This window comes from Podarcis erhardii, assembly GCF_964252035.2.
Source record: "Podarcis erhardii genome assembly, chromosome: 17".
Taxonomy (NCBI): Eukaryota; Metazoa; Chordata; class Lepidosauria; order Squamata; family Lacertidae; genus Podarcis; species Podarcis erhardii.
This window is the reverse complement of record NC_138515.1, coordinates 18,275,445-18,293,795: the sequence shown is the minus strand read 5'-3', so window position 1 is coordinate 18,293,795 and position 18,351 is coordinate 18,275,445. Positions and strand designations below refer to the sequence as shown.

The 18,351-nt window shown below is 41.4% G+C and overlaps 1 protein-coding gene across 25 annotated transcripts in view; it reads left to right on the top strand.

Annotated features, from left to right (window-relative positions):
* PTPRD (protein tyrosine phosphatase receptor type D) overlaps positions 1–18,351 on the top strand; it is a 1,160,352-nt gene that overhangs the window by 298,331 nt on the left and 843,670 nt on the right. For all 25 annotated transcript variants that reach the window (XM_081844735.1, XM_081844724.1, XM_081844745.1 and 22 more), the window contains one exon: positions 5,993–6,100. The gene's annotated coding sequence lies outside the window, so the exon portion shown is untranslated. The remainder of the gene's footprint in view (positions 1–5,992; positions 6,101–18,351) is intronic.

The window sequence follows — 18,351 nt, the reverse complement described above, 5'->3', positions numbered from 1 at the left end:
AATTCACAACCCTACAAAAATTGGCTTTCACGCACCAACCATTTCAGTTTTTCAGTTTCCTGAATTTTAAAGGTGCAGCTTATATTCGGGCACAGCTTATATTCGGGCCAATACTATAAATAAAGAATGACCCCTTATTTCCTTACAACGTTATCCTATCTCTCCTCCTCCACCCCTATCTACCTTGGAATCTCTTTCATATTCTGGGCAAGGGTCACCAGTTGGTCACTACGTGAGACATCACATCTATTCCTATGATATGCATACATTCCCAGTAAACTTGTGTTTAGTTTGAAAGATATGGTAGTGCAAAGTTTATGTCCCTGCCAACTGAAGTATTTTAACATTTGCTGGGTTCAAATAGGGACTATTTTAATTACTTTGTGAGCCTTTGAAAAGGGCTTTCATCCTCAAAGCAATGTTAATATGCAACATGCACTTCTTGTTGTTTAGTCGTTCAGTCGTGTCCGACTCTTTGTGACCCCATGAACCAGAGCACACCAGGCACTCCTGTCTTCCACTGCCTCCCGCAGTTTGGTCAGACTCATGTTTGTAGCTTCGAGAACACTGTCCAACCATCTTGTCCTCTGTTGTCCCCTTCTCCTTGTGCCCTCAATCTTTCCCAACATCAGGGTCTTTTCCAGGGAGTCTTCTCTTCTCATGAGGTGGCCAAAGTCTTGGAGCCTCAGCTTCAGGATCTGTCCTTCCAGTGAGCACTCAGGGCTGATTTCCTTAAGACTGGAAAGGTTTGATCTTCTTGCAGTCCATGGAACTCTCAAGAGTCTCTTCCAGCACCATAATTCAAAAGCATCAATTCTTTGGCGATCAGCCTTCTTTATGGTCCAGCTCTCACTTCCATACATCACTACTTATAACATGCACTTATAATATACAAAAAGTTATTGAGTGTAATTCCTACACTCTGTTGTGCAATAGTAACAGAGTGGAATAGCAGATGCAGAAGATCTTGTGGTTCTGAGGCTGGGCTTCCTTTATTCACTGTGGGGAAAGCCTCCATGAAGTACAGTTGAGGAATGCTGTGAGTTATGCCTCCCCCCCTTTTTTTTTGGAGCATGAAAATGTGAGATTGCCCATGGTGACTCATTTGTCTGGTATCTTGAGATTTGTGGGAGTGAACCCAAGGAAAATGTGTGGGGAGGGAAAAGGTGTTAGGAAGGTTTTTGAGAAGCAGGCGGGAGCAGAGCTTTGCTCTCTACCAGAGCAGCTGTTGCACCACAAGATAGCTCAGGTTATAAATTCTACATATAGGATATTAAAATGCTTCTACAGTTGAAAGAATGGACTGCATATTAAAGCTTCATCACCTAACACTTTGAGGAATGAAAATCATCAACAGAACATTCATGAAAGATCCCAGGAGCTCATTTTTTGCTTTCTCATTTAGCTTTTCTTCATAGGAGGCTATTTAAAGTGTCATTTTATAAGTTTTGCTAAATGGATTAAAGGCAAATGAGCTCAAGGGAAACATTTTACTTGAATTGCTACCAATCTTTATTATTAAATAGGGGATGATGTGCAGTGTAAAGTCAGCATTTAAGCTTTCTTTTCCTTTTAATCATTAAATCTAACGTAATAAGGCAGTGCTGAAAAATGCATGTAATGGTCTGTATCAAACTAAGTTCTACTCAGAGTCTACTCAGAGTAGACGCATTGCAATTAATGAGCATAAATTAGTCATGCATATTAATTTCCATGGATCTTCTCTGAGTATGACTAATATTGGATTTAACCCATTCCTTCCCTTCTCCATTTTTTGAATTAATACTGAAATATTTTCTGAAATTATGCATGTTAAAGTTTTGGCTTGCAACAATTTTATACAAGTTTCTTGCTAGAATTACAATAAGCAATATTTGGCTCTCACATTTTTATTTTTAAACTTTCATTCAAATGTGCAACAAATAGAATTTCCCCATCATTTCCTTCTGCTTTTGTAAGACAATTATTCATGAGCAAACCCAGAAGTCTTGGATGTTGACTTAGTTAGGTCTGTATCCCAAAACAATTTTTCATACGAGAAGGTCATGTGGCTCTATTATAACAAAAATAAATTTACATAAGTAATCCAAAACTCCAAATCTTAATATCCCCCTTTCTGCAGTTACTTATTTTATATCTTTTACCACTGCATATCTAATTCAAATCTATTTACTGGTTATCCTTTATATTCTGTTTAGGTTAGTCTCACTGCACATTTTTATGTCAGTCCTGCTAATGATTTCAGCTGTTGACACTCATTCTTATGTATAATCTATAAATGTTCCCCATTTGGTATTAAGACATCTCTCTCCTTGGTTTCTTAATCTTCTGGAAAGTTTTGCCATTTCTGCATAATCCATTGGTTTTTGTTGCTAACCTTCCTTCATTGGAACCCTTTCTTCTTTCCATTTCTGGGCATATATAATTCGAGCACCCATGGTAGTATACGTAAATAGTTTTTTTTCTCCTCTTTAGGTACCTTTGAACCAATAATTCATGAGACAAAAGCTTCTGTGTTGTTGTTTTTTAATTATAAGTTATTTTCATGTGGCTATCTTGACAATGGGAATTGTCATGCCAATGTAAATTTTGATCTCAACATGAATCAGGATACTGAGTCCTTTGAGGTCTGTGTGCATTGTTCGAATCTGTTTATATGACATTATTCAAGACAGCAATAATTAGCAAATTTGTTGCAGCTCCTGGTTGTTCTATATTTCCACATCTTTCTAACCTCAGAAATATAGGCATATTAGCATTCATTGGAAGAAAGAGATCTCAGGTATAGTTCATTCTTCAAGACAAGCACCACTCCAGACATCTACCGTAATTCTGTGTCATTTTCCCAGGTAGTTAAATACTACTTGGAAGGTCATAGCCTTGTCAAATCTGTAGGGACTTTTTGACCAATGATTCGTTATTATGCTTCAGTGACTAGACATATATCACTGACCATTCTGCTTATCTGACCTTGTTACCACCTATGATTCCCTTAGCAAGCTGTACACATACTGAATGCCAACTGCTAAAAATAAGAACCTTTTAAATACCCTTATCCTTTTCCAGTGCATGACATTTTCTTTCTCTCTTCCTAATTCCTAAAGTCCTCCATTTGAATTTGTAAGAGGTTTCGCAATAAGTTGGTTATATTTTATGATAACCGAGAACCTGATGATGAGGTGCTTAAGTAGTTTTTATTTAAACCACAGCAATATCTTGGTAAGGTCTGTTGTATGTGTCAATATAAATGGATGTGTATTTAATTTTTATGATTACATACTCCTTCCTTTTATGCTTGGGGACAGATTGGTCTATTAGTGTCCATTCTGAATCCATAAACTTTAGCTCAGCTTCCCGAGTTCATTAACTTGAGATGGCAGCTGGGCAGCAAGCAGAAGCAGAAGCAGGCAGGTGTTAAGGTGTGGCTTGACACTTTTGCATTTACATAGAAAGGTGTGTAATTGTGGGGAGAGTGCATTGCAGAGTGGTCTTCATATCTGCTGTCATTGTATATACCCGAAGGAGCATCTCCACCCCCATCGTTCAGCCCAGACACTGAGATCTAGCACCGAGGACCTTCTGAGAAGCGAAGTTACAGGGAACCAGGCAGAGGGCCTTCTCGTGGTGGCATCTGTGGAACACCCTCCCACCAGATGTCAAAGGAAAAATCAACTACCAGACTTTTAGGAGACATCTGATGGCAGCCCTGTTTAGGGAAACTTTTCATATCTGAAGGACTATTGTATTTTAATATTTTGTTGCAAGCCACCCACAGAGTGGCTGGGGAAACCCAGCCAGATGGGTGGGGTATGCATAATAAAAAAATGTTGTTGTTGTTGTTGTTGTTGTTGTTGTTGTTGTTGTTGTTGTTATACCTGATATAAGCCAAATCTATGGTTATACAGAGAATAAAATATCCATATCTGACATGCATCAGCTAATATTCCATGAAAATCATGGCCAGTAACCCTAGCTTGCTTGGTAGCAAATGCATGCCATATCTAAATTTTCTTACATTTCCCAAGTGTAGAAGAGAAGCTTTGTTTGCCTGTTTTAATGTTTTACCTCTAAAATCTTAGATCGCAGATTTGCCAAATTCCTCTTCAAGGTTAGATGCTGTCCTTGTAGCTGTTAAGAGGTTGCAGTAGTATATCATGTGTTCGTCTACTATATATTTTATCAAGGAGTTATAGAACATATAATTTGTCCTCTTATTAGAACATTTTCTGCTTGATCCTTAGAGACCCTTTTGAGTATCTTCCTCGATGGGACATATAAATATATTACCAAACAGGTGGCAATTTTCTAAATTGTTGTCATATCTCCCAGGCCTGCTGTGATGGTTAGTTCCTAGCTTGTCAGTGTCAATAATTAATAATCAGTTCAACTGAGATTATGATTTTGTATTTCACGTTTTCTGCTTTGTTTCCTTGTCAATGGATCATAATAATGGTTATATATGGTTGTATATAGCTGTCAGGGACTGGCAGAACACTGACCAGTTTGCACTGGTTTGGGGGGAAGCAGGGGCTGGAGTCTGACTCAAGAGATGGGAGCAGTGGTTGGTGGGCCACTGCACCAACTAGGAGACAAGAGATGGAGGCAGAGGAAGCTTCAGAGCTGGAGGATGGGTCAAGAGTGGCAGGCCAGGCAAGTGACGGGCCACATGCTTCCCCCATCCTCTCCTGTTTCTGTCTCCCAGAAACAGGAGGGGATTGAAAAGGGATGAGCAGAGGAAGCTTCCAGACAGGTGTAGGCTCTGGCTGCATGTTTGCAGCCCGCTGGAGGAAGGTACATAAACTGATGGAGGGCGAGTTGTCCCCTGTTGCTGCAACTGCTCCATAGAGCGGGGATCTGGGAACAGCTGTCTAGAGCAGAGTTTCCCAAACTTGGGTCTCTAGCTGTTGTTGGACTACAACTCCCATCATCCATAGCTAGCAGGACCAGAGCTCAGGGATGGTGGGAATTGTACTCCCAAAACAGCTAGAGACCCGAGTTTGGGAAACCCTGGTCTAGAGACTAGATTAGTGTGCGTAGGTATAGTCATACCTTGGTTCTTGAACTTAATCTGTTCCGCATCGGACGTTCGGCTTCCAAAAAATGTTCAAAAACCGGAACACTTACTTCCAGGTTTTCGGCGTTCGGGAACCAAAACGCCCGAGTACCAAGGCGTTTGAGAACCAAGGTATGACTGTATTCAGATCTGTAGAAACGATTGTGATATCTTTGATAATAAAGAGTTAAGTATCTGCCATGTGTATTCCCTCAGCTGGGAAGCACCCTAGACAATAGCAGGTTGTTTTGAGGCAAATACAGCTTTTGAGACATCAGTGAAATAAGCAGAAGAGAAACTCTCAACAAGTTTTATGCCTGATTGCTTAATATTTTATTTATAACAAGTTGTAAAAACTTGTTTAAGGCTAATGTATGATCACAAAAAGTCTATTAAAGAAATACCCTCTGTGATGCTTTTTTGTGTGTAATTATAACCAGACGGTTGCAAAAATCTGTGATTAAAACATTTATCCAGCTTTCAACTAATATATTTTTGCAAATAGCAATACAAATGCTGCTTTTAAGCTTTCTGTCTGTAGCGCATATGCTTTCTAATTCAGTATAATAAAGAAATATCCCAGGGTTTTACATTTTGTACTCAGTTCAGGAATACTGTTCAGTTGTGTGATGCCTTAAATGAAACGTAATTAAGTTAATTAAGTTATGTTTGAACATAATTTAGCTTTACAATTGCAATTTTCTTGACATTTATAGTTAAATAAAATAAAAGGGATAAATGGTTTAATTCACTTCTATAGATAGCTATGTATTAATAATTCAGGAGTAACTCACATAGCGGAATACTATATGCATCAGTTCTTCGCAAGAGAGTTCAATGAACTCTTTAATGTGACAGTCAGAGATAACACAACGAGTGACTTATTATGCTTGGGAGGCCATAAAATGTGACTGACACCTCTCTCTTTTTTTTTTCCAGGTGGGGATAAAAGGCAACTGATTTCCTGGCCTTTGACAATCTAGTTAAGTATCTGACTGACAGGATGTTGGCACCAGCTTTGGAGGAATCGGTCAGCCTCAACTCAAGGTAGGGAAGTTTCACACATGTGAAGGTGCAGCTATGACTTAATTTACAATGTTAATTAGTCTTCACAGGCACGATAGATGATAGATAGATGATAGATGATAGATAGATAGATAGATAGATAGATAGATAGATAGATAGATAGAGATATAGATAGATAGATAGATAGATAGATAGATAGATAGATAGATAGAGATAGATAGATGATAGATAGATAGAGATAGATAGATAGATAGATAGATAGATAGATAGATAGATAGAGATAGATGATAGATAGATAGATAGATAGATAGATAGATAGATAGATAGATGCAAGCAAAGTGGAGTCAGAGATTATTTTCAGAATGGGATCATAAAAACCATGATTACAAACCAAGATAACTATGTGCAGTTCAAAAAATCCTCCACATAAAATTTCAAAATTCACTACAGTGGTACCTTGGTTTTCTAATGTCTCCGTTGACGAACATTTCGATTTTCAAACGCTGTAAACCCGGAAGTAAATGCTTCAGTTTTTGAGCTTGCCTCGGAAGTTGAACATGCCGTGCAGCTTCTGTATCGAGTGTTCCATATTGAGGCTTCCGTACTGAGTTTTTGGTTTTGGAACTCCAATGGTCTTCTGGAACGGATTACGTTTGAAAACTGAGGTATCACTATATTTGGTTTTGGGGGACCCAAACATCCATGGCAAGGTGATTGGCTCTGGGTGGCTCAGGACTTTATGGCTGTCCCATGGGGCTGTCCCAACATGCCACAACACATGTGGCAGGCCACACTATGGACCTTGTTTTCTCAATGGGGCAGGAAGGGAGTGTTCTGAAAGTGAGGAATATTGACATCAGCTCCTTGTTGTGGTCAGATCACCGTTTCCCCTCAGCAGAAATACACAGCGACCCCAGCATGTCCTCTCTCAGAGATTGCGCTCTTGCCCAGAGTGCTCCTCCCTCTGGCATCTAACTTCCTAGCTTTCAGAACCCCACCCAGGCTTTCTACAGTGGCTGCTTATGAAATCCTTCTGTCTCTGTTTAGCTTTGTGCTCCGTGACATGGATAAAATACCTGGTTCTAGGAGAAGGAGGAGGGTCTATCAGACTCTCTAGGGACATTGTGTTAACTGGCTGCAATACTGTTTCAAATGCAACTGATTCCTGTCTCTGTTCAGGGCTAGTGTACCTGCTATCTCACTCTTGTTCTTCACTACCCATTATTTCCCAGCTCTTTTCTTCTTCTGGGGTGTGTCCTGTCTGCCACCACCACGAACCTGGGTCCATTCTCCCTTCATCCCTCCATCCACCCCCTAACTAGAAAGTTATTGGGGTGGCAGACTCCACCACTCCTCCCCATCAGCCCAGTCCCTGACACCACCCCAGGGAGCAAACCCTAACCAGAGGAAGGTGAACAAACTGGACATGGCAACGTTCTGGGGCTCTAAAATTGACCACAACTTCATTGATTCCAGATGTAGGTAGGTATAGGCTTAGGCATTGGGTGGATATCCCTCTCAGCCTCCTGGTGGAGGACTGAGGCATGAGAGGGCTGAGACTAGGATTAATGGGTCATCTGCAAGACACAGTGCCTAAGGAAGGATGGAAGGTTAGCATTCAAAACCAATGTAAGCCTAATTAAGCAGGAGGCAGGGGCATGGAGAGTTGTTATTTGGCTGGCTGTGGTCCTGAGGCAGGCACAGCTGGCTTTTATCAGCTGGGGACAAACCAGAGTGAAGTATACAAGTGTATACAAGCACTTATAATGTTTCTTAGCTATCTAGGTTGAGTTGAAAAGCTTGTCTGGGAGCTAGAGAATGTTCATAAGCCCTGCCCCCCCCCAAATCTCTTTAAAGCATGCTAGCCAGTAAAAGAAGATTATAGATATGCACACATCTAAATTTGTTTAATGAATCAAAAATTCAAAACGCAAATGCAGTAAGCACACAGCTGTCAGCAGCAAACAATATTTAATGTTTACATGTGTGTGTTTTTCTGTCGCTGCTCTGGAGTCCTATTTATCTAGTGATTGTGGTGTATGTTTAATCAGAAATATTTATTCATTGGTTTATTTTTAAAACAAAAACAAAAAAACCCCTAAAACTTTATGGTCTCTATATAAATGTGCTGAAGTAAACAAGTCTAGGTTTATGCCTGTGCCAAATTAACTTGAGAAGTCTGGATTCTAAAATAAGAGCCAGCAGTTTTCAACCCTGTACCTTATCATCTTTATAGTTCTCTTGGACCTGTGAGGTAAAATCACAAAACGTATAATATAAGCTTTGCAGTGAATGTGATTTACTCTAAGCTATGTCTTTCAGATGCTCTTGAAGAAGTTGGTCCTATTCTGCCACACTTGTCCTTAATTAGAATATATGTCCAGAATGCTGCATTCATGCCTTTAGATATCATACTTGCTTATAAATGTTTGTTTTATGCTTATTTAAAGCAGTAATTCATGGGCAATAAAATTAAAAGCTCCTAATTTAAAATATTACATCAAGTACCTTAATGAACACTTTGGTAGATTAATACCTACCTGCACATTTAAGCTATGCAATAAATGTGGCAAATAACATTTTAACAGGGTGAAAAATTAGTCTATTTTTTGTCTGTTTCCTTATATAATTTTTATTTTTAGTGGGTTTGGCTGCAGGTAATAATAGAACCATGTCAATGCTAGTTCTGAGTTGCTCAGGTACAGTGTTGGGTGAACTGGTATGGTTAAGGAATCATCATATGCATCTCTTCAGTACAGTGGTACCTCGGTTTTGAACGTAATCCATTCCGGAAGACCATTCGGATTCTGAAACGTTCAAAAACTGATGATTCAACTGCTGACAGCTAGGCCTCGACTTCTGAGGCGTGTTCAAAAACCGAAGGCATTCGTAAACCGAAATGTTCGTCAACAGAAACATTAGAAAACTGAGGTACCACTGTATTTTAGTTATTGACGACATCCTGTGTCTGTGGTGTCCATTTACCATTCCTAGGCTTACTTTATTGAACAGAACTGCTCATTTATAGTACAAAAAAGCATGATGTTACAAATGTACACACACAACCATGAGAATAGGCATGCCTCTACAAGAACAGAGAACTTGGGACCCCAAGCATTCTAATTTCACTGTGGTTTGAAAGGAGAGGCGGGGAATAGATAAAGGCAGCCTAGGCACTGGTAGGGAGATTAAGGCAGACCATGAAATTAACTTAGTGTGAATTCATAGCTGAGTTGTATTCTGTTATGTTGGTGAAAAAATGTTCATTATTTAAGCCATCACTCGGTCCCTGCTCCTGCCAACCTAGCAGTTCGAAAGCACATCAAAGTGCAAGTAGATAAATAGGTACCGCTCTGGCGGGAAGGTAAATGGCGTTTCCGTGCGCTGCTCTGGTTCGCCAGAAGTTGCTTAGTCATGCCGGCCACATGACCCGGCAGCTGTACGCCGGCTCCCTTGGCCCATAAAGCGAGATGAGCACCGCAACCCCAGAGTCAGTCACGATTGGACCTAATGGTCAGGGGTCCCTTTACCTTTACCTTTTATCCTTCAACTATCCTTCTGCTAACCACACAGTTTAGCAGTCGTTCTGGGTGACATCCAGTTGCACCTATCCACTATCTTTCCTGCTGCAACTCCTAAAATATGGATGATACCCCAATATTCTATGGGATACCCCCAGAGCAGACATTAGTGGTGAATGGGGGAGGGTAGAAAAAGTCCTGTTATGAAAAATAAAACCCAATCTGCTTACTGTCCTCGGGTCCAGTATTGGACCATTTTGACCGGATATCTCCAGCCGATGTGGACAGACTCCTCCAAGCTGGAAAGCCCACCACCTGTCCTCTTGACCCGTGCCCGTCATGGCTGGTTAGAGCGTGTCCAGACGAGGTGCGGGCCCCCCTGGGGGATATCATCAATTTGTCCCTTGGCACCGGGATACTCCCAGGGGAACTGAAGGAGGCAGTGGTGCGTCCGCTCTTAAAGAAAACATCATTAGATCCCTTAGATCTATCCAATTACCGCCCGGTCTCGAATCTTCCATTCCTGGGTAAGGTGATTGAGAGAGCGGTTGCTGAACAGCTTGGTAGGTTTCTGGATGAAACATCTGCTCTGGATCCATTCCAGTCCGGCTTCCGTGCTGGTCATGGGACCGAGACGGCTCTGGTCGCCCTAACAGATGATCTCCGTAGGCAGCTGGATCGAGGTGGGTCGGGGCTGCTGATTCTTCTAGATCTGTCAGCAGCCTTCGACATGGTCGATCACGAACTCCTGGACCACCGCCTTGCCGACATGGGAATCCAGGGCACAGTCCTTCAATGGCTGCGCTCGTTTCTCTCTGGTCGGGGACAGAGGGTGGCGCTCGGGGGGGAATTGTCATCGCGCCACTCCTTGGTGTGTGGAGTGCCTCAGGGTGCGATTCTCTCCCCGATGCTTTTTAACATCTTTATGCGCCCCCTCGCCCAGCTTGTCCGGAGTTTTGGGCTGGGCTGCCATCAGTATGCCGATGACACCCAACTCTATCTGTTGATGGATGGCCATCCTGACTCGGCCCCCGATACACTGGCGAGATGCCTGGAAGCTGTGGCTGGATGGTTACGTGGGAGCCGGTTGAAGTTAAATCCTTCGAAGACAGAGGTCCTCTGGCTGGGGCGGGATGATATGGGATTGAGGGGGCAACTCCCATCTCTTGCGGGGGTGCAATTAGTGCCAGCACCGTCCGTTAAGAGTTTGGGTGTAATCTTCGATACCTCCCTCTCTATGGAGTCGCAGATTACAGCTATAACAAAGGCGGCATTTTTTCATCTCCGCCAAGCTAAGCAGTTGGCCCCTTATCTCTCTCGCCCTGACCTAGCCACTGTGATCCATGCGACGGTCACCTCCAGACTGGATTATTGTAACTCGCTCTACGTGGGGCTGCCCTTAAGACTGACCCAGAAACTCCAGCGGGTGCAGAATGCCGCGGCGAGACTCCTTATGGGGTCTTCGCTGCGAGATCACATTCAACCGGTACTATACCAGCTGCACTGGCTCCCGGTGGAGTACAGGATCAGGTTTAAGGTGCTGGTTTTAACCTTTAAAGCCCTATACGGCCTAGGACCCTCGTACCTACGGGACCGCCTCTCCTGGTATGCCCCACAGAGAAACCTACGGTCTGCAAATAATAACATCCTCAAGGTCCCAGGCCTCAGAGAGGTTAGGCTGGCCTCAACTAGAGCCAGGGCCTTCTCGGCTGCGGCTCCAATCTGGTGGAACGCTCTGTCACAAGAGACTAGGGCCCTGCGGGACCTGACATCCTTCCGCAGGGCCTGCAAGACAGAGTTGTTCCACCAGGCCTTTGGTCAGGGCGCAGCCTGACTCCCCCCTCTGGCAACCTGCTTAGAATCTTGCTTAATTAGTTGCCATTAACTTGATTTTAATTGATTTTTATAATGTAATATTTTTAGAATGTGTGAATATTTGATGGTTTGATTGTTGATTGTTGTTAGCCGCCCTGAGCCCGGCTTCGGCTGGGGAGGGCGGGATATAAATAAAATTTATTATTATTATTATTATTATTATTATGGAAATATACTACCCAGAATGATTATTAAACTATGGGGTTAGCAGATAGGTAGTTGAAAGATATTTTTTAAATAATTAACCTTTCATAGCTGTGGTCACAGAAGAAAAAAGTTTAAAAATATGAAAAGGCATGAAACATATTTCTGCCCGTATTTGCTTGACCAGATAGATAAATCAATTGTTTGTAACCAGCCATTTATTTGTAAATATTTTATTTAGTTCTAACCGCAGCCATCCGGTGACGTAATTACCGTATCTTGACTTAAACGTCAACATTTAAGCATTCGTTTGAAAGAGTCCTCGAACCCAATGTTGAATCTGTACAGATGTCACTATCAGATGTGTCCACTCATAAACTTACTCTATTTCTTGCATTCATTTGTGGGGGTTTTTCAAATTAAGTACATATTTTTAAATATATTTTCTCTCATGAGGTAAGTGAGCCACAAGTAGAGGGGTTAAGGAAAATAAATAAGTAGTGGGAGGGTTCAGTTTCTTTTGGTCCCATTATATCAACATAGTCGAGTTTGCTATTTAGCTGTAAAATCTTATAATGTATTTTCCTTTGGATTCTGTACACCAAGTAACAGTAATACTTAAGTGGTTTATTTGCCATTCATGGTACTATGATTTGCACCAGCATAAACGAGTTCATTTATGGCAGCAATAGGCCTCTGGTAGAGCAGTTAGATCACTTCAGTTGTCCATGTCTTGCGCCCAAAACTTAATCAGTAGTTGTGTAAATTGTTCCTGTTTTTGCAATAACCTGGGGTGATTTATAAGCAAAAAAGTTTGGTCATAGCAGGTTAATTTGTAATATTATCTCAATCTCTTATTATGACAGTTGTCTATGATTACTGCTTCCTATCTTTCTGTTGATCTAATTAACATATGTGGGGGAAATTAACTTGCAGAATGCAATAGGTCATAAACTACTGACTAATTCATTGATTACTGCAACTTTGAAATATCACTACAATTTGTGCTGACATAAGTACCATGATTTGGGGGTAATGCTTTCCCAATTAATATCTGTATAATTTTTTTTTTTTAAAAAAAATCCAGTGACTATGTAAAGCAGGCTACCTCTAGAGTCCAGATATTTATGTTATAGAAAGTCACAGTTATTTAAATATTTATAAAATGAGAGTAGAAAGAAGCACTTTTAAAAAAGCAGTTAATAATGGGCCAGCATCAAGGGAGCCATCAGTATAACAGCAAAGTGCTTTGCAACTCCAATAACTTCACTACTGCAGAAGCAGGCCATCAAATTTAATTAAAAGCAGTCAAAAATAAACTGAAAAATTGAACTGTAAAAAGCCTATCCTTTGCCAACAGCTGAAAGCAAAGAGAAAGAGAGCCTTGGAAGTAGTAATGAATTGATAAGGCTTACTGCCTGCAACTTGTAATTTGCTCTGTCAGATTTTAGTATCAGTTAAACTAGATTAATAGAGCAGGCGCTGATTCTCTATCTTAAATCCTTCTTTGCAGTCCTCCTCTTATGGGCACCCATGATAAATGGAAGCCCGAGTAGGTCAAAGTTTCAATTTGTTTCCCGGCTTGCTCACTTCTTTTAAATAATTCTGGCATCTTCACTTACAGAGATGCAGAGCAAAGGCTCCAGGACAATTTAGAGACTGAAATAAACCTTTTTATTGACTGGTTTTTGGCCCTTGTGGGGGATCCTTATTGCCTTAATTCAATGGGGTTAGGAAATGCCTGCAAAGCGAGCTACTGACATCTCCATCTGCCACTAGAGGCTCTCATGGCGAAATGAATAATACGGAGGCTCATTTGCAATGTGATACGACTAACACATTTATTGCTGCTTTAAATGCTCAGATTAATGTGGATCTGTGCAAACTGTACCACAAGGACAAAAACAATTTACTTGAGATCATTTTATTTTTTTTTATAATGTTCTTTAATGAAGCTAAAGCCTCCCTGCTGTGACCTTATTATGTTTTCCGACATCAGTGGGAAACAGATTATGTTGAATTGAAAGAGAGCTCATGAAACAGCAGGAATTTTTGCAAGGGAAGATCAATTACTTTCTCTCTCTCTCTCTCTCTCTCTCTCTCTCTAAAACTGTGAATATGGAACTAGGAAAGGCAAAAGTGAAGTCTGCAACCACTCAGAGTTAAAATCAATTTGCTTACAAAGAAGGGAGAAGGGGGGCTGATTTAAAATACCAAGCATTAAGATGAATCTTTTTTTTTTTAAGACAATCAACATGAAAGCTTGACAGCACAATTAAGTATTAGATAAGATAAATTAGATTATAGTATGGACAAGATATCTCTCCTCAAAGTAACTTTCATGAATACCTGTAATATGTGTGTAATATATTGAAAAGTTGACAAACTGGACAACGTGAAGGAGAAGGGTTGGCAGTGTATAATTGATTGTTTTGTTCTCTGGCTGTTAAAATGCCCTCATGTGTTTAAAACTGATTACAAAATAAGAGTCGTGTTCAAAATGTCACGTAGTTGTTTTTCGAAATATCCATGACCGGCAACTAGAATTTTGAATAAGAAATAACTTGGACAAGGACATTAATTTCTCATAATGGCAACCAAATTTCAAATTCGGGTAAGAGAAGCAGGTCAGTTTTCATGAATCAGGCCTTTTGTGCCAACTTCCTTATAATTCCACAGGACGCATGGGAAAACCTGATATCTCTTGGATCACTATATGGATTTAGTCATTTTTGGTGTTTTCAATCTATTTGAGAAGTGCCATCTAGGGATTTGGAACACAGATCTGTTTCTCCATTCCATTAGGAGAAACTGTGAAGGTGCTGAACTGGTGCCTGGATGCAGTGCTGGGATGCAAGCCAACAAACTGAAGTTGAGGGTGGACAGTTCCTGTGCCCAGAAATTAGGTGTGCAACCTGCTCTGGGAGGGGTTGCACTCCCCCTGAAGCAACATGTTCATTGTCTGTGAGTTCTTCTTGAACACTGGAGTCCCAAGGGGATATCTGGCCCCTGCTTTTTGTATTTCGGAAAACTGTCTGACCAACTATGGCCATTCCTTTTTTTCCAGTTTTTTTTTATTGATTTTCCAAAAAATAATAATAAACAAACAAACAAATAAACATAAATCTCAGCCGTATTTAAACCAATCCTAGTAACATTGTTAAGTGACTTCCTCGTATCCCCCTGGTTGAATTTCAGTGTATATCATTTTAACAGTTTTCCAAAACCAATATTCTTATAAAATTAACTTAATCACTTAACATCTTTCTTTCTTTCAAATTTGGCATTAAACATATTAATTTATAACATTACATATTTAAATCCTAAGCCTATCTGATATTTGCAAGCTTTTCCAATTAAGTTAACTTAACATATTTAACTAAATAGTCTTTAAATTTCATCCATTCCTCCTGGTACTCCTCCTCCTTTTGGTCACAGACTCTTCCAGTCAGGTCGGCTCAACTATGGACATTCCTGGACCGAGATAGTCTGGCCTCAGTACTCCATGCTCTAGTGACCTTCTGTAAAGACTACTGCAATGTGCTCAGTGTGTGGCTGTTCTTGGAGATAGCCTAGAAGCTGAAGCAAGTACAGAATGCAGCTGCTAGGTTGGTGAGTTATGAAAATGCTGTACTGGCTCCCAGTGAGCTACTGGGCCCAATGAAAGGTATTAATAGTGTACAGCTTGGGACATAAGTACAGTAATACCTCTGGTTACGTACCTTCCTCCTTGTGAACGCTTCAGGTAATGAGCTCCTCTAACCTGGAAGTAGTTGCTCCTGGAAGCGAACTATGCCCTGGGATACAAACACAAGTCGTGCACCAGAAGTGCGCATGTAGCAGGAGGCCCTATTGGTGAAAGCATGCCTCATGTTAAGAACAGTTTCAGGATAAGAATGGACATCCGGAACAAATTAAGTTTGTAACCGGAGGTACCACTGTATCTAAAATATTGCCTTCCCCTGTGTTGACCTCTTTGAATCACCACCACGGGAGTTGGCATACAACTAAGGAAACAAGGGCAATTGGCAGGCCCCCAGCTGGCTCCAGTCCACCGGCCGGTGTGCTGGGCAATCTCCAGTCCTTGTTGCAGCATCTGCGACCCACAGCTTCAAAAGCTGGGGCACGCAACTCAGCAGAGATAACGCGCAAACAGAAGTGGCAGGAGAGGTTGTGTGAGCATATTTACAAGCAGTTTATTCAGCATACATCAGGACAAAAGAAAAAGAAGAAGAGGAGTTTGGATTTGATATCCCGCTTTATCACTACCCGAAGGAGTCTCAAAGTGGCTAACATTCTCCTTTCCCTTGCTCCCCCACAACAAACACTCTATGAGGTGAGTGGGGCTGAGAGACTTCAAAGAAGTGTGACTAGCCCAAGGTCACCCAGCAGCTGCATGTGGAGGAGCGGGGAATCAAACCCGGTTCACCAGATTACGAGTCCACCACGCTTAATCACTACACCACACTGGCTCTCCAGTGGAAAAGGAAAACATGTCTGATCCCCTTCGTGTCCAAAGCAAGACAGCTAAAAGTGAACGCTATACACGAACGGAAGTTCCCAACAAGCTGTGCTGGAGTGTAAACAGACATGACTGTCCCTTAAGGTGGAACGGAATATTCTAACATCGCCACCATTGGTTGCTGCCTACAAACCCATGAGAGGACTTTCTCAAATTTGGTCCTGTTGCTTTTTTTTTTACCAATATACCAGCATTTCATGCTACATTTCATTCACAGCAGTGGGTGTGGTGTGACACAAAAACGAACATCATTTGACAGTGTGACTCTTCCTCCACCCTATTTGCACATACGTGTTTCTGCTCCTTCATGATTCACCTATGTAAAACACCTGGTTCCATATATGCTTGTTTATTCCTGTGATTTTCTGGGTGAATCAGGCTCCAAACAGATTTTTCTTTCTTTCTGGAATCAACTACAACAGAAGTGCATGCCATGTTCCACTGGAAGATCTTTGTAAGTAACTTGATTTTATGCTAGGTTCCACTAGAACTCCAGAAGTGGCCTTTATGTTGTGTGAAATCTCAGATATAAGGCAGAAATTAACAGTTAGGGCAACATTGGGGAAATGGAATAAATTGCCATGTGAATGCAGCCCAAAAGTGGAATCACACGTGACACCCAAAGAAGGCTGAAACAACATTAGTTTGTGATTCGAGGACCCGATCCCCGCTTGGGGAATAAAGACACGTGGACACAATATGTAAGGTTAATGGGTAAGGAAAAGGCCACAACTTTATTGATTACAGCATGTGAGAAGGTATTGGCTTAGGCACTGGACCACAGAGGGGTTAACCACCAGTAGGGGGAGCCTGTGGATGCTAATACAACTATAGGTTCTCTCCTGATGTCACCGAGGGTCGTGCCATGGCCCCCCGCCACTCGGGCATCAGACAGGATCCATGACCGCCGGATTCCTTTAGCGGAATACCCAAAATTGTCGGGGAAGGCGATGGCCACATCTTGCCCCCTGATGTGTGTGCAATGGTGGGGATGGCTGGTGCAGCCGCGTTTGAGTGGCAAGCCATGCCCCCGCTGAGCTTCCCTATTGGGTGCCCAACCGGGGAGGGGCGTGGTGCGCCAGCCCTGGAGTTGAAGCAGGGGGCACAGCGCCCACTGCATGAGGCGAGAATCGTCTCCTGCTCACAACCCCTCCCCTCCTGGAGGAGGAGAGGCTTTGTCAGTGAAATGGCCGTTTTCTTATTTGAATGGTACTGGTAGCCACAGTGCCAGAAATGACTTCTGCTGACATGGCCCATTCACTTTCATTTGATTTGTAATGTCTGTCAAACACAGTGTTTATAACTCTGGACTGCATTACTGCTATGGCTAACTCAATGAAAATGTTTTAAATTACAGCAGAACAGATGTGTGAAACATATTTTACCTTCTAGAGATATTTGGCCCCTGCTTTTTGCTTTTGGGAAAATAACACAGAAATAGAGCTTTCATAAATTCAACATCTGGTAAATTGGCTTCTTGCTAACTAAAAACTTAGTCCAAAAATGGGAAAATACACAAATTTATAAGCTGCATATGAATATTTGGAGACTTTCCAAGCAGAAAAGACAAATTATATTTAATTGTATGTCTCAGGACTAGTTTGGATGAGAATGCCACAATGTCCATAAAAGCTAATTATGAAATTCTAAATATATAATACAGGAAAGGTATACAAATGCTTACATTTAAAACATCTACCAGAATTTGAATAATTATCAAATGAGATATTAAAGGCTAGATACTATTTTCTTCTTATCAAATATTTAATTACATTCTGCCATCTAAGAACCTGTCACTTTTTTTAATCCAATACTTTTTGCAGGCTTGACAATTAAATTCATCCTGCTTTTTAAAAACTCACTATCATTATTGCTGCACATATCTAAGGATACATTAAGGCTGGAAGCACCTATAATGTTATAATCATAGAATCAAAGGAGAGTTGAAAGGGACCCTGAGGATCATCTATCCAACCCTCTGCAATGCAGGAATCTCAACTAAAGCGTCCATGACAGAAGACCATCCAACATCTGCTTAAAAACCTCAAATGAAGGAGAGTCCACTACATCCCAAGAGAGGCCGTTCCACTATCAAACAGCTCTTACTGTCAGAAATTTCTTCCTGGTGTTTAGTTGGGATCTTCTGTCTTGTAACTTGAAGCCATCAGTTCAAATCCTACCCTCCAGAGCAGGAGAAAAACAAGCTTGCT